Source organism: Corvus cornix, chromosome 12, assembly GCF_000738735.6.
Source record: "Corvus cornix cornix isolate S_Up_H32 chromosome 12, ASM73873v5, whole genome shotgun sequence".
Lineage (NCBI taxonomy): Eukaryota > Metazoa > Chordata > Aves > Passeriformes > Corvidae > Corvus > Corvus cornix.
The window spans coordinates 5,165,529-5,182,058 of record NC_046342.1 but is presented as its reverse complement, the minus strand read 5'-3'; the positions used below and the strand labels follow the sequence as shown (position 1 = coordinate 5,182,058).

General features: G+C 42.1%; 1 protein-coding gene across 1 annotated transcript in view; it reads right to left on the bottom strand.

Annotated features, from left to right (window-relative positions):
- Positions 1 to 16,530, bottom strand: part of SFMBT1 (Scm like with four mbt domains 1) — a 132,915-nt gene that overhangs the window by 103,279 nt on the left and 13,106 nt on the right. Inside the window, exon 7 of the mRNA XM_020583733.2 lies at positions 15,322 to 15,510. The gene's annotated coding sequence lies outside the window, so the exon portion shown is untranslated. The remainder of the gene's footprint in view (positions 1 to 15,321; positions 15,511 to 16,530) is intronic.

Below are 16,530 nucleotides of genomic sequence, written 5' to 3'. Positions count from 1 at the left end.
ATCTTGCACAGGTTCCCACAAATGTGGTCTTTGTGATGTTTCTCCCTTCTGTCACGATACTGAAGGTGTTGAGCTTTTAAATATTTTCCCTGCTTGGTCTGGGAGTTGGCAGGTTAACCTCCTGACAGCTTCATTCTTACTTGCTTATCTTTTAATTTCCCACTTGAATGAGAAGCTTTTGCACATACCAATGCAAGGAATAAAGACAGGAAAAGTAGTTATACTTGAATTTTTAAAAATATCATGGTACATTGCCTGCAGTGGAGCTGCTGTTCAAACATAGCTGGGTTGGCAAAGCTCGGTGGCAAGATGCCAGCAGGTGCTTCAGCTTCACACCTGAGCAGGAAAATGCTTTGCTGAGAGATTCCCAGCTACATTCCCAGCTTGAAGGACTCTTTCCCTCTTTAATTCAAGTACAGCCTTCTAGTCTGCACTGCAGCAGGTTGTGGTATTTGTAGTCATCATAAAATATTCCTGGATTTTTTCCTAATTCATAAGCAGATTTTTTTCTAATGTGAGGAACATATAAAGCTGATAATATACATTCTCTAAACCACAGCACCAGAGCTTTGGAAATAATCTGTGCAGCAATAAGGTTGACAGGAGCAGTGGCTTTGCTGTGTTCGTAGGTGAACTGTTCTGATGTGTGGTAGAGATTCAGTTAAGAGAAAGCCTGACATGGCATGAGCTAACTGGAGCTCACGTATCTCAGAAATTGAAATCACATCCTATTTTTTTACAAAAAGTAATTAACTCCTGGTACCTTCATTTTCAAATCATGAGTTTGGAACCCCCGTGGGCCCAATTTTGAAGTACTGAGCAACGACCCATAGAAAAATCACTTCATTGTGTCATAGGTTGGGAACTTAAGAGATATTTTAGAGAAGCTAATCAATAAAGATATACCAGCCATTAGACCAAGAAGACATTATTCTAGCTGAGACATCAACTTATATCTTTCTCCCCATGAAGAGTTAGCAATTTTGTTTAAGTGCATCATGAAGACAGAAATTCCCTGTAACTGGAGGAAAGAGGGTTGGATTTTGTTACACTGGGATAAGTCTAAGAGGAACTCCTCTCGAATTCACCAAATAAACTTTAGCCAGAGATTAATAATGAAACAGGAGATGTGGCAGATGGTGGTGCTCATGGAGGAACATGGTCCTATTTACATTTTCTCCCACTGAAAGGAAGCATTCAACAATTTTAAAAAAGAAGGCTCCTGACAATGGATTTGGAAACTTCTTAGAATAATCCATTTAATACAGGAGATACAGAAGAATTATTTCCAAACTGGGATTTGACATTTACACTAGCAAGAATAATATCTCTAATAATACTGGGGAGTTTGAAGACACAAGATCTGTTAATATTTCCATTTCAGTACACAAACTTGTCATCAACTGGGGTAAAGAAATCACACCACACTTAATTAAACAAATTAGGAAAAGGGTACAAGTGGAAAGAGGAAAGCAGAGGGGACAGGGAATGAATCATTCTTCTTTTCCCTGAGTCCATCCATCACTGGTTGCAGTTAGCAACAAAAAATCAAATTAGTTGCACCAGTGGTCTGTTCAGACCTGACAATTTCTGTATTTCTAGTTTAAATTAGAGTAGAATCAATGCAAGTTTTACAAAGATAAGTTAAAGGCAAAGCTTACAAGGCACAGTGTTCAATCTGCCCGGCAAGACAAGGTTTAGCCTTACAGGAGTCATTAAGGTTAATGCAATCTATACTGATGTGACGGGGAGATGCTCTATTTTCATTACACCAGAAAGCAGCTCTGATTCACTGTGCTTAGAGCTAATTGACAGTTTCCAAATCACATGGTAGTAATTGTTTACAGTTGTAGAAAGGGAGTATATTTTTTTCACTGCTGGTTTACTTGATACATTTATCCACTTAATCTCTCTCACTTAATTTTCTTTGATAGGTGGAAATAAAAAATAATTTAATTCTAGTATCCTTTGACATTTACTTTTCAGCTAAGAAACTGGTTTGCTTTTCAGCCAGGAATTCAGGTCAGGGGAAGAGCTTGAATACAGCTGCCTCCTCCTTCTGAGAATGATCACCCAGCTCACCCAGCTCTTTGATTTAGTTTGTACAAATCAAAAGCATGTTCAGAAAACCGAAAGATGCATTCAGAGTGCCACAAGCTTTCTTACACTGTGCACACTCAGCCTGCTGCACATCTGACTCATCTCTTCTACCTTCTCATCCTGCTCTTCAGACCCCTGCATACAGCAACTTCTGTGGAGTGCTCCCATCACTGCTCTCCTTGGAGGGAGTCTGGTGCTCCATTGCTGAGCTTTACAAGACCCTGTACACACAGGATTTGTTCAGAGCAGCTCTTCAAGCGAGGACAGGCTGAGGGGGCACTTGGAGGAGGTGGTGGGTGAGCTGGGGAAAACACCCAGCAGAGGTAGCCCCAAGACGAGCGTGGCCGAAGCTGGCGAGAGAAGAGCCCATGAATGAGCCCAGCGTCCGTGGGATGTGGGCCTGGGGTGCCCAGCTGGGCCTTTGCCCAGTCACTCCTTGCATTGGCAGGGCAGCAGCTCCAGGAGAACACGAGGCAGTGCTGCTCAGTAGGTCTCTAACAAACTTCAAACCCCAGCAGTTTGAAACCATTCTCCTCAAAACTATTCTCCTCCAAACCCCTCAGCTTCTGCCCAGCTCACATGGGACATTTTGTAGCATGGGCCTAGTTAGGGCAGCTTTCCATGCAGAGCCCATAAATGCTTCCAGCAGACTGTGCCGTTTGGAAAGCTCTCACAGACACATCCAGAGCTGGCTCTTTAAGTGCCCTGCTCCACAGAGGTTTGCTAATGGGATCTGGAGATCCTGCTGACAGCACTTTCTTGCTGAGGGATTGCCTCATCAGGTTCCAGGGACTTCCACAGGGACACACAGTGCATGCCTAACAAAGTGCATTTTCTGTGAGGGAAGCACAGGGGCAGGCATTCACTTCCAGGACAAATGGTCAGGTGATTATAGAAATAAAAGAAAGGAAAAAAAGAAAGGAAGAAAAAAATCTATTTATTCATTAATAGCCCACAAGGCACGCATGACAGGGAAATAAGAGTGAGCTAGTTTGGCAAGGCTCTGGTGGGTATGTGAACATCCCTAATACAGACAGGAACTTTAAAAAAATACATATAGGAGTTATCATCTATAGAGTCAAGTATATTTATTTATCTAGTACAAAATCAAATTTCCCTCTGAAATATAATGAATTCTGCATCAATTTAATAAAGAGAAAACATGTGGTAAGCTCCATGAGTAACCCTGACTGCTTCATGGTATGTAAAACTGACCATACTGATACTTGATGTCTTTTATAAACTTCAAAATGAATTCAGGAAACTTCTGCTAATGAGGATGGCACCGTGTGATGTTACATCTGCTGAATCAGGTATTTCATGCTGTAATGAATCCCATCTAGAGTCAGCTGTGTCTAAATTGAAAAACAAGGGTGTAAAATCAAGTGCATACAGTCAGGTTTGTTAGGTACTACCCTCTATGTCCAGGGTGAAATATTAAGAAAACAGTAAATTGTCAGATACTGGAAGTTAAAAGATGAACATGCTACCAGGGCCCAGCCACCAAATCCAGTGAGAGCTGCTGAAGGTGGTTAGTTTGGGGGGAGATATTACAGACTCAATTCTATGAAAAAAGGCAGCCCAGAGCATGTTCCAGTAGCATTTGTGACAGCAGTGAAGCAGTTAAGAGAACCAGTGCTGAAGAACAAAGTTAATTCTGCTTCTAAATCTGTGAGTTAAGGTGTTGCCTGTTTGCACAAGAGGTCTCTGAAGCATCTGTACACACTTCCTCCAGCTACTGCTTTATGAATCCTGCAATTTTCTCTCCACATGAGGCTGCAAACCTCTGTAATTCACTGTCTTTCCCTACATGTGCGAGTTCAGCAACTTCTCCTCTCTTAGAGTGAGTGATGGGATTTGCCAGGGAAATTCAGCACAGAATTGCTTCTTCCAAACACAGGCATTTTCAGACTCTGTTTTAAAGCAGTAATGGAAATAGTAGTGGGCCCAAATCATTTCAGGACTCTACAAAATCAATATCTTGTGGCCACATTCCCCCAGCTGCAGAGTTTGACAGTACGTCCCTTGCCAAGGCTGTCCTTTAACATTGGGTTGTTTGTTGTTTTAGGATCCCTGAATCAACAAATCTTTCAGAAGGCTGTAATATGTGAAACTTTTAAAATGTACAATCATTCAGTTTCAATGCCCAGGACTGACAGTAACTTCCTTCCTCTGACTATGGGCCTCACACAGTCTTTTATCTGACTCACTTAGCAAAGAACAGGGTGATTAAACACATCCTCTGCATCTCCCACCACATTGCATCTCTCAGCTGAGATTACTCAGTCAGGCATTACTATGCTGCCCTGAGCAGGCAGTACTGAAAGGTATTTTACACTGCCAGGTTGCTTCTTTTTTTATATAAAGTTTTATTGTTATGTAAATGGAGCATTTGTTTTCCCTTCCCTAACACATTTTCCTTCCTGCTCCCATTTAGTTGAGTGCTGCCAGTTTTATTTGTAGCTGGTTTTAGAATGTTGAAATATCTGGTATATGTCAGCAAAACTCCCACTGGTTTCAGAAATCATTATTTGGTCTGGTTGACATGGTGGTGTTGGGTCACAGGTTGGACTCAATGATCTCAGAGGTCTTTTCCAACCTAATTGATTCTGTGATTTCTGCAATTTTTCAATCAGTACTGTTCTCTGTCTTCCAAAGGTTCCAGGTAAAACCCACACATTCACAGAAGCTTTTGGGGTCTTTGATACTGTCCTGCACTAAAATACAGCCATCTGATGGCAATTAGACCTGTCAATAATTACTGGAGCTGAGTGAAATGGGAAGATGTAGACATAGGTTTGTAACCACCTCCTCTGTTTGTCACAGCAAAGCAACACGAGTGGCAGTGCTCTCCTGTCAGGAATTAGCTCTTTCACTTGGTTTCATGCCTGCCTGAGCCCCAGGGTGTGCTCCCAGAGCTATGGAGGGCTCCTAGCATGATGGATCCCCATGGGAGCAGTTCCAGATGTGTTAACACAGCTGTTTGCAAGTGCTGGCGCTCTGGAAGTGCTGCACACAGGAGGGAAAACTGGAATTCAAATTCTTTTCATGTGTCCTCTAACCATGGCTCTCCCAGTCACCAGCAGGGCTAACCTGAGCATCCTAATTTCAGATGGAAAGGTAAAAACAGGTCCAAATCATGACTTATTGTGATCTGAAACACAGCTTTGAGCTAACTGCTCAAAGACTGATTAAAACTCAAAAACTGGAGCCGTGGCCAGACCCTTCACCTTTACTGGACTGATTCTGTCAGGGGTTAAACAAACCTGCTGGCAAAGGAAACAGCTGCAGATTTTCATACTGTTTTGCCAGCTACCCAGTGGTTTACTGGAGCTGTCCAATCTCCAGAAACAAACACGAGGCTTTGCATGGTTCACATTCTCCCCCAATAACTTTTCTCTCTCGGGCCTGAGATTTGTTAATCCTGTGTTGCTCAACACATATGAGGGATCTGCAGTGGTTGCTGAGCATTTCAGCAGCTCATCCTCCTCTCAAATCATGTAAAGCTTTCCAGCTTGAGCAATTTTCAGAATTCATCTCAGGTCTGGCTGAACACAACGTGTCACATTTTCATTCTGACACCACCAGATGCCTGGCCCTGATACCCCACCAGATGAAACTGCTTTTCTGAGTAGAGTTTCATTCTGAATTTCCACAGGTGGTGACCCAAGGATATTTTTAAAGTGCAAATAAGTAAGTTAAGAGTCTACAGGGTGCCTCTGATGGGTTTTGCACAGCTCCAGCAGGCCCTCATGTTTAATGCTTTCACTTTCATTACCCAAAAGAACTTGTGCTGCAAATTACAGATAATCCAGTGCAAATGCAGAGTACGTGCATGGATCATCTCTCATGTCTGTAAGCAAAATACAGACTGCAGGGACTTTTGTAACCTTGGGCAAAAAATGTGTGCATGAAATGCTGCACTTGCCTTTGGAGAAGGCCTTGTTGGCAATGTCCATGATCTAACTCAGCAATCTGAGCTGGGCATTGTGAGCACTTCCTACATGTGGGAAAAAGCAGAACTCCTTCTTGTGTGAAGCTCTTCCATAAATCCTCTTCGATTCCATCCTCTGGGAAGGGAGTACCTCTCAGACAATTTGCTTACACTGCTCTGTCAGCAAGACTCTCAGTGTGCTTATGGAAATTTCAACTTTCAATCAATAAAGTAGGAGTAAGACCTCCTTATCTTTGGAAAAGAAGGAACTAAAAAGCAAATCACACTGTACTCAACTAAATAAAGGTATTTGTGTTGGATCTGATGAAAAGCCACCAGCAAAAACAAATGGGCACAGAAATACAAGAGGTGAGCATTTTTTATAATTTCTTAAGCTGTTTCTAATACACTGATACTTTTTCTGACAACTTCTCTAACAGGCTGAGAAAAAAGATGACTGAAACCTCACACTGACAGCTGAGACACCAGTGTTGGCACAATTTGGCTGATGGAGCTCGCAGGGATACATCACGCATCTAACACATGGTCTGTCACCCTTCATGTGCATGTGAGGAAAGGCTTTGGGGCTTTCTCCCAGTACAGCTCACCTGTGCAACCACACAACACAGGAAGCACTGACTCAAACTGGCACCACTTTTAAAGAGAAAGATGTATGTACTGAAAAGACAATCAGATAATCAGTGTGAAAACTACTCCTGTAAGACTTTCAATCAGTTATATCTACCCTTTTCCTCTAATCATGCTGGCCTTTATCTAAAACTCTTTCTCCTCAGAATGTACAGCTTCTACACAAGTTAAATACTTACCTTTCCCTGTCTGCACCTTCCAAAATGCAGCACACTGATTAATAATGGGCCATTTGCCCCTCTAACCATGAAAAAAACAATTTTAAAGTAGCTTTAAACCTAGAAGATGGGTTTTGGAAAAAACCTAGAATGTTCACACAAAATTCTGCAGAAAAACTTTCTGTGTATTTAGTGCTACCTCTTGAACAGATCATGCAAACCTGAAAATGCAGTAACTGGAGAACCTTCTCAGCCTGGAAAGCAGCAAGCACACACTTGGAAGGCTCAGCCTCCTGCAGGGTGCAACTTGCATCGGCTTTGCTTGGGTTCACTGATGAGCTCCAGTCAGTCAGGTCCCACTAGCAATGGTTATTGTTTTGTTCCTGTTTCAAGGTTGGTTGAGATTTTTAAAACAAGAAAACAATGAAGAGGAAACATTTATATGCAAACACTCGCATTCATATATACATTTACATGTTTGTACAAAAGCAGTTGTTTCCTGCATGAAATCAAAGCCTTGTAAACAGACACTGAATATTATCATATGGGGAAACGCTTCAAAGGAAGGCTCACAAACACAGTTGATCTCAGTTTATATTCAACACCCAAAAGACATTATTTTTCAGGTGGTGCTGAAAAAGAAGTTCCTCCTCCTTTAAATGAAAGGTTTAAACCTTTTTCATCAGAAAACCTACACTAAAAACATTCAGCCTGAGTATTTTTAAAACCAAGCACTTTCATTTTGATCCCCGCCACCTAACTGATATGTCATTCCTGTGGATTAATAGCCACCATAAATGAAAGAGTACCATATAGGTCTGCAGGGAGCTAATACTCCATATGTACTTTTTTCCCTCTCCTCTGTAGCCCTCTCCACTTTGAACGTGGTTTTTGTTATTGCTCTGTGAGCGTTTGGCACCAAAGCACTGCTGTACACTTGTTCTCTGAGCTTGGCGTGGCCACGCTGATTATATTAAACCTCTTACAATTTACAAAGTGTTTGGACTCATTTGGTCTATTCATTTCTGCTGCCCAACAAAAGAACTGAAGAAAATGAATCAATTTTTAAAACAAATAGGACTTGACAGCGGAGACACAGAATTTTGTGAATGGCAAAAGGTGCCTAATTAAGAGCTCTAGGGATGATGAGCCTTTCATTTCTCTAATGAAAAGGAGCTCTGTAGCTTCCAAGTATTATCCAGCTCCAGCAGAATGGATCTCTTCTCCAGGGAGAAAAAGACAATTAATTTTTCCTTTTCACTTAGTTACTGTTACTCATTTTGCCTTCTGTGTGAAACTTGGGTCAAAGCTTTCAGGTGACCATCATTTCCAAATGCTCAAAGACACCTGGAATGGATGTTTTCAATTTCCAGGTAGCACGGAATGACATTTCTAAAATAAAACTTGCTCACCATGTCCCCTAACAACTTGCCTTGAATACCTGGTATTTCTCTCAAAAAAAGGCAAAAGATCCCAGTTCTTTACTGTGTGTGTTCCAGTCATAATGGCAACACCAGGGCTGGATATAAATAAACCTGATCAGCCAAGCACACTGGTTTCCCTACCCTCTTTCATAATAAAAATATACAGAACATAAAATAGAAAGTTAATAGGCAGGGTTGCATCAACTCTTGCAATATTAGAAAACCAGCAAGGAGGTGGCTCCAGCCAACAACAAAGCTTGCTCTGAACACAGCCACTCACTGAACGTCCCCCAAGGGGAAAGGATAGGGTGTTTTCACATTTGATTACTCCTTGTAGGATTAAACTGGGCTTGCTTAATCCTCACCCACAGTGTGCCTCGTGTCTGCCTACAAAGTCCATTTGAGTCGTTTAGAGGATGCTAAAACTGAAGAAAGAGCCCTTAAAGCAGCAGCTTTACTTGTTTTGTTTTGTGAGGTTTTGTTTCGTTCTGGTTTTCAAATAAAGAAACTGGCCCCTATGTAAACTGGGGAGGGCTTGGGGCTGTTCTGGCCCACAGTCCCAGTCCTCTGTAGCTGCAATTTCTGTGTTTGTGGGGGGCTCGGGGCAGGCGCCAGGAAGAAGCCAAACTGCTGAGTTCCCACTGTCTTTGCAGTACTTAAACTTTCTGGAAATTGCAGTAACACCAGCATCCAAATCGAGCCCATGGTCTGCAGAAAGAATTTTATTGTACTGTTGCTTGAGCAGCAGAACCCTGGGGGCAATATTATTTACAGTCTCTGGATGAGGCTGGACTGCTTCTTAGCCCAAGAGAGCACTTTGATGTGCCTTCCTCAAGTTATTCATACCCTTTTTACAGAGGTTGCTCTTTAACCCTCCATCATTCCTTGTGATACTCTGTCTTCTCAATTATTTTGCTCTGAAATGAGATTAATGCATAATAGCAGGACCCCCTTTGTGTACTGAAGATTCCTTGGCATCAGTGAGGTGCCTCTGGCACTGTTTCTCCAGGAACAGCCCTGCAGGGACCCACAGCAACACCTCCAGTGTGGCTGCACCCAGACTAAACCAGATGCGGCCAAGGAAACCAGGAGCAGAGTTAAAAAATGCTTTTATTCCTCAGAAGAGCCATGATTTAGTGACAATTTGGGACAAGTCCCAGATCTTTAGTAACATCTGAGTTCGACCTGCCTACAGGGAAAGGTCCTTGTTCTCGTGTGTAGTAAATTCTTGTGAAAGAGCATCCCAAAGAATCTGGTATCCTACATGGCAGCGAGCAGCCAGCGAGCCTCAGGCAGAGGACAAATGGGCCAGAGCCTGATGCAGAATATTTGTGTGCTGTGGACACATCAGTCCAGGAAGGTGAGAACACAGGGAATTTTGTCCATTGTAGCCAGCAGGAAAGGTGTTTCCCAGCAAAATCATCTCCTACACCTCTACAGGCACCAGGGAACCTGGGATGGTGAGCACAGACCACGTTTGTGCTTTAAATCTGATCTTATTCCTGACCCAAGAGAGAAACTTCTCAGTTGTGCCCAACATTGAGAAGCAAAGAATAAAACTAAGTGGGAGAAAAAAGCACTTCCCCCCTATTTAAGCAGCACAGCTGCTGAGGCTGCAAACCCAAGCACAGAGAGGGTACAAATGGAAACTCAGAGAGAGTCTGTGCACAATGGTGGATGCTCTGCATCCCAGTAGAATGCACAGAATGGCAACTTCCCAGACAGCAAGGCTCTCATCTCAGAGTCCAGGTCATAGAAAACAGAGCATAGCTCAGTACTCACCTACTCATAAAATATTAGAGGTAATGAACTTAAACAAAGCATCTTGTTTTTCCTGGCAAACAAAAAGGAAAGTCATTTTAACTAAAGTGGCTTAAGTGAAACATGAGGAGCTGCTGCCAGCAATCCAATTTAGGCCTTTGCTTTTTTCTTTTAGTTCATAACCTTTCCAATGTACCCACTCACTGAGGATAACTTTCTGCTGAGTGGGACTGTTTATTTCACCAGCAGTCTTTAAAGCTCAGTGGGGAAAGTTGCTTTTTCTTCCCATTCTCTCCAAGATAAAAGTGGTCAGATGGGTGGAAATTTTATAAAAAGGAAGAGGACAGACAGGTTTGCTTACTCAGCTATCTGATAAGCAAACTCAGATACTCACTCTCCAATCTGAGCTATCACACACACACACCATTGTTGCCAAAAATTAAAGACAAAGGAACCTCCCTATAATTCCATTCTGCAGGTAAGTTTGTACTTAACTGGATAGAATTAGTGACAAATTAACTATGTGACCCTCAAAAATTCACAAAGATTAAGAATTTGCCATTTTGTGAGCTCAAAATAGAATCACAGAATGATTTGGGTTGGAAGGGACCTTAAAGACCATCTAGTTCCAATCCCTCTGCCATGGGCAGAGATGCCACCCAGAGCATCTGCTTGGACTGAGGGTAAATAGAATACAGAACTGTATTTCTAAAGTACACCCCGACAACTGATGTTCCAAACCTTCCCAGAAAAGGCTAATTTTGAAAATCTCAGTAAACATGTACACTGTTAGAAATTTATTAGCAAGAAATAAACCAACCTGACTCTGTAGCCCAGGAATCCACTTCTTTCATGTCTTGGCTCTGAAATGTGGTCCGCAAAATAAAAATTATAGCCAGATTTTCGTCTGTATATGTAAATATTTGCACTTATAAGTAGTGATTTGGAATTTTTGTAAAAGCCTCCAAAGTAAAAAGTTGGCAATCATTTTATGTAGTATTATTATATGAACTCCTTGTGCTGCTCTCAGAATACCAAAACCAAATTCAATTTGAAGTCCATCTCAAAGAATTTCAAAGTGGATTGAATGTTAAAAATGAAAACTTGAAAAGTTTGGTTGTGCTGAAAAGGATTATACTCGAGAGCAGGTAAAGCAATGGTCCGTGGGGAAAATGAGGAGCAGCCTCACCTTCCCCCTTTCAGATCTCAGTGTAAGTATTGATCTCCACTTGTGCTATCTGGAAGTATTGATGAGACCTGCCAGTTTTTCAAAGCTGATGTTGGTTAATCAGTGTTCTAACAAAGAACAGACATTTTTGCCTGTTTTGGCAAACAAGTGACTCATGTTTCAGTACTGATGACTCAAGTTATGGTTTCTCAGGTTGATTTAAATTGAAATCCCCAAATTCTGTCTTGATTTTTAAAGGACATTTTTCAAGACTAAGTCCAGAGGTTGTAAGCCAACACCATTTTTCAAACCATACAAATCACCCAGAACTTTTCTCCTATAATTCCTGTGCATCCTGCCATCATCAAACCTCCTCTAAGGAACTTTATTGAGTGTCCTGTAACTTTGGAACCTGAGGAGTTCTGGATGCATTCTGCGAACAATACATGGCACGGTCTGACTTCTGTCTCTGAAGTAACCAGAACCTTTTAACTCTGGAAAGAATGAGCTTAAAGAAAGGAGGAGAAATCCCATAGGCCATATAGGCAGGGACTAGCAGGTGCTGCCAGGAAAATCAAAAAAAGACAAAAGGAAAAATAAAAATAATGAGTGTAATAAAACCCCCTAAACAGCCTATTTGGTTTCTTCCAATTTCACAGTGTTTACTTTAGGCTCAGCAGGAGTCTTGAGCCAAAATTAGCAGAGAAAACTCCTAGAACTTGTTTTTATCTTAAGCAGGTTAGCTTTTAGTTCTTTATTCCCCCACACAGTCATTCATGGATTTAAGAGCACAAAAAGCTCTCAAAAGGCTGCAGAGTAATAGTTACTATTTATTTGCTTCTAACTGTAACTAAGGACTATGGCCTTGCCTCCAAGGGCAGCATTTTCTTCGGTTTTATATCCACACCCATTTGAACAATCAGCTTTCCAAACAATATTTCACCGAGCTACAGGCACTGAGTAATACTGGAATAAAATGAATGATTTTTAAACACTTGGCAGTGTTTCATTTTCTCCCTGGATTGTGGACATTGCTCACGAGGGACTGTTCCAGATCTCCAGCTTCTGAGCCTGCCTGTCCCCTCTTACCCCTGACAGATAACACATCCCCTGTGTTTACTCTCACAGTGAAAAACTTGGTGCAATACCATAAATTTGAGGATATATCACTGTGCCAATTATTCACAAAGTCTGTGCTTTGTGTGGGGTGTCGTAATGGTAAAAAGGAGTTGCACTGTTGTATTTGCTTTGTGCAGACATTTCATTATAGGCAGCTTTATGCATGGGCCATTCAGAATCTTGTGCCTTGTGTCAATAAAATCCAGGCTTCCTCATCTTTCCAGACCTTTCTTTAAGATATTTGCAGACTGTGGTGTTCAGCCTCACATGCAGATGTAGAAATTGGGCATCCAGAGGGTCCGAGCATCAAGAACCACCAGCCTATGGCTCAGGAGGTGGTGACCTGGAATTGTGTTTCATCCATCAGCTTTATTTCAGTATTCAGAAGGAAGAACTCCTCTTTGAAAAGAAAGCAAAAGTGCTTTTCCTTTATTCTTTTCCCAAGCATGGTTACACACACACACAGAGGGTTGCAGGCAAACCAAAGCACTGGTTAGAATTTCCCCCTGAACACATCAAAGCAGGGATTGAGGAAGCAGCTGATCATGACAGCAAGTGGAGCAGATTGTCAAGGGAAAGAAATGTTTTGGACATTTCTAAAGCAGTATCTCACTCTGCACAGTCCTTTTTTGCTCCTTGCACTTCTGTGCTGCTGGGTCAGAACATAAAACTTCCTCCAGCTCTCACCAAAACTTTGGAATCTTTATCAAACCCCAAACTTTCAATGCAAGGCTTTTTCCTTTTCTCAGGAACTGTCATTTCTCATGCAAAGCAGAAAGCACCCACCACAGTCTGCAGTTCTGTAGGAACTCCCTTTCCCAATGGAAAGAGCAGGTTTGAGCTGATTTTAAGCAATGCTTTTCCCTTGGCAGGGATCTGATATGCTATAAACCTACATTACTTGGGCTGGTTTTCTGTCAGTAGGAAGAGATGAGAAAATGTTCTTCATGGCCATAGTTATCACCTTCTGGGTAGAATTTCCAACACTACAATCCCCTTTTGAGTGCTCATCTGTTTAATGGATGAGCAGGATTGCCCTGTGCTAACAGACCCTAATCTGTTCAGCACAGTCCAATCGCTCCAATCTGAGAAAGCAGTCAATTTTATGGTAAAATACAGAAGTGCAAATATCTGAGATTATGAAATTTCATGCCTGTTCATGCTCCACTACTGACAGACTGAAACAGAAAATGCAAAAAACTTTCTTTACAGATCACCCATCCTACAAATCAGGTGCGACATCTACCTACAAAGTCCAGCAACACCAGTCTCCAAATGCATCTTGGGAACTAAGAAATGTGTTCTTTTTCTCCTTTCTGTCCTATCTTTGTCTTCCAAGATCTCTCCAGATCTTGCTTCTAGCACTGTAACAAGCAATGGATGGATAAAGAGAGCAGGAAGCATCCCAAATATAACCCTGGTTCCATAGATTTGACAGACAAAGAGGATCTGTAGGGATAATTTCATGTCTTGATGTAGTGATGAACCTTTGAATGTTGAAAATTAGTAGCAAACCTCATTAAAAATTGGTCTATTCTTTAAGAATAGGAAGAAGGACAGTGACAGCTCCTGCCCCAGGCGGTTGGGCTGTGGATGCTCCACACCAGCAGTGCTGGTTCCAGTGCTGGGTGCTGTGGTCTCACTGGTTCTCTCACTCTTTGTAGGGACAGGAAACTTTTCAGAAAACTGCCTCTCACTCAGCTCTGGGTTTGCTCAGCTCCTGCTGCAGCAGAATATAGCCCCAACCCCAGACACCAGCATGGTCTGGAGATACAAACAAAACTTACAGAGCCTTAGCAGCGCTCACCAGGGTTCATATTTCTACTGCAGGAAGAATTATGGACCACATTTTGTACAGCAGTTAATCTAAGAATACAATTCTGAATAACCTGATTTTGTATTTAAATAAACCAGTATTCCCCCTGCCAGTGGTTCCTTCTTCTCCAATATAATGTAAATAACACTTTATACATTTCATTTTTATGGTGTCTCTGATTGTATCTTCCACTTCCCTTCAACAGCAAAAATTATTCATAAATAATAATACATCTTCCCAGAAAAAGGAGAACATTTAGATTATTTTTTCCTCCACTCTTTCAAACACCTTTACATTGTGTGACAATTACCCATTCACTGGACTCCTGCTGCTGGGACAATTTAATGATTTTATTTCCTTGCACTTCTCCAGCTCAGAGGGAAAGAAACCCAGTGCAACATACAGATACCTGTGAACTCAGTTCTGCCAGTGGCCAGTAAGGACAAGAACCCTGTGCAAGGGAATTGTGCCAATACAGGCTCCTTCCCAGGGAATGCTGAATGCACAGACCCACAGAGTTTCAGAAATTACTTTCCTGTCATTTCCACAGAGAAAATGTGTCTCCTGTCCGTGGGCCATTATCATGAATAATTATGAAATTTGAGGCATCTCTGAGCAGATCACACCTGGAAGGACTCTCTATCCCTTATATTCTATGAATGATACTATTAGTACAGTGACCAGAAATCTTCAGAGACAAATGTCACACAGAGGCCTCAAGTGTGGCAACATCAGGAAACATCAGGTGGCACCTTCAGCACATGTAATTCTGTGTGAGCAAACATATTACAGTTGGGTACCATTTTTTGTGCTAAAAAGCATAAAACGAACACAAAATTAGAAAGCACTGTGCTATTAGTCCCCACCCCAGTAGTCATTAACTTCTTTAAAATGCTCCAACAGCAACAGGCAGCTTTCAATTTTAAGTGATCACACATTTTCCTAGCAATGTACATAAATGTTTTAAGAAAGTGTTATATTAGAGAATGATAATAAATAAATCGTGCTGAAAGCTCCTCTGATCACTGCACGGAAACACTTGCATGGATGCAAAAAACCACACTTGAAAGCCAAAGGCAGGACTTAACTGCTGCAGGCAGGACTGGAGAAGCCTGTAAGACTTCATAATAGAGAGGTGTGGGAGACACCAGCACAGCCCAGCCTCCCAGGCAAGATGGACAAATGGAATTTACCTGGCAGTGGGACATGTTGTGACCTTACAAAACACTCTGCTGAGTGTTGGTGAGCCTCAAGGGACTGGTGCTCAGGGAGCTGGGTCCCATCTAAGTGGTGGCATCTTGACAGCATGTGCCAAATCCTCAAGACAAAGAGTTTTCTTTCCTCTCCATCTCTTGCTGCAGCACCCCTCCAGCAGAAGAGAGCTGGAAAAAAAAAAAAAAAAGAAAAAAAAGAGAACATGTTATGCTATTAGTATAGCTACAGAGACATTTATAAACCAGCACAGAAAAGGGAGCTGCTTTTGAAGCCTGTTGTCTCTTGCAGCATTGCCAAGAATTGGAATCAGAAAGGGCTGATCATATTTATTTCCACAAAGAAACCCCCACCCACCTTGGGCTGAGTGTCTTTCAAGGAAACCAAAATTTTCTACTGCCAGTAACGGAGCTTACATCTGAAAATCAGAAGGGAACAAGAGAAAAGGTTTTTTGGTCATGTGATGGACAACCTGCACTTCACCCAGACCAAGTGCTCTCGGTAGCTCAGAACACCCCAAAGGAAAAGATGCCTACATGGAAGGTCATCACTTTTCAGAAAAACTGGGGCCAGCTTCAGGTGCTGTGCAGGAGTACAGATCAACCCCTGCAGCTCTTCCAAGTGTGTCCCTGCATGGAGAAGCACCACCAGCTGCCTGCCCACCTTGCCTGGCTGTGCTGCTTCTTGCTCCTCCCCGTGCACCTGTAAAGACTGAACAAGGCAGAAGGACCAGGGGGTTAAAACCACTCCAGCAGCAGCTGTGTTGGATAAAAGCATGGAGAATGTTCTTGCTTACATCAGTGTAAATCAGCAAAGCCTGATGTAAGACAGACAAAGAGTCTGTCGGGGTGAACAAGGCTGGAATCAAGCTGACAACAATTAGGACTCTCTCACTATTTTTCTCCTCCGCCTGCTCCCTGCTTCTGACATGGCAACCAAAACATATTTGTTCACAGTCTCATGAATCCTTTCTTCAGAGCTTTCCTAGAAATGTTCAGATTTCAGATGGTCACAGGGTTTTGCCTTTAGATTTCAAGCTCCTTGGGGCAGAAACAATGTCAAATCAGTGTGCAGCATTGTGAATGCTTATGAGGCCACAGAAACACCGACTGTACATACAGTTAACACATCTCTTCTGAGCCACATCCTTTAAGCACTTTGTAATCCAAACTCCCAAGAATCAAGGGCAG